Raw genomic sequence first — 629 nt, forward strand, 5'->3', positions numbered from 1 at the left:
GGGGGGACAAGGGAGGACACAGACGTGGGGGGATGTAGGGATGTGAAAGGACATGGAGGGGTCTCTGGGGGCATGTTGGGATATGGGGTGATGGGGGGACACAGGGGACACAGAGACTTGGGGGAACGTGGGGATGTGACAAGATGTGGGGGTGTTTCTGGAGAGACTTGGGGGATTTTGGAGGAGACACGAGGGCCACTGGAGGGACACGAGGGGAACATCAGGTGGAGTGGGGGGACATGGGGGAGGACTTGGGGACACGGGGCCATTCATGGGGCACGCAGGGGGTCCCAGGGGTGTAGTGACCCCATCCCTGTCCCCCCCAGGTGGGGACCATCCTGAAGCACCTGTTCCCCGTGCCCCGCCCCGACAGCCGCCGCGTGGTGACCTTTGCCAACGAGGACGACGTCATCCTCGTGCGGTGGGTGACACGGGGGGGTGATGGGGGGTGGGTCACACTGGGACTGGGCCCCCCCTTGACCCCCCTCTCCCTGCAGGAACCACGTGTACCGGCGCCGGGGGCGGACAGTGGAGCTGGAGGAGGTGGGACCGCGGTTCCAGCTGCGCCGTGAGTGGCCCCCTGTCCCCAACCAGTGTCCCCCCGTCCCCAACCAGTGTCCCCCCGTCCC

At 66.9% G+C, this 629-nt stretch overlaps 1 long non-coding RNA gene across 1 annotated transcript in view; it reads left to right on the forward strand.

The window, feature by feature from the left end:
* Positions 1–238: 238 nt before the first annotated feature.
* Positions 239–629, forward strand: part of LOC113961537 — a 1,082-nt gene continuing 691 nt past the window's right edge. The window contains exons 1-2 of the long non-coding RNA XR_003532343.1: positions 239–421; positions 498–568. This is a non-coding gene — a long non-coding RNA (uncharacterized LOC113961537). The remainder of the gene's footprint in view (positions 422–497; positions 569–629) is intronic.

This window comes from Neopelma chrysocephalum, unplaced genomic scaffold, assembly GCF_003984885.1.
Source record: "Neopelma chrysocephalum unplaced genomic scaffold, ASM398488v2 Primary Assembly neopelma1_97224, whole genome shotgun sequence".
NCBI lineage: Eukaryota > Metazoa > Chordata > Aves > Passeriformes > Pipridae > Neopelma > Neopelma chrysocephalum.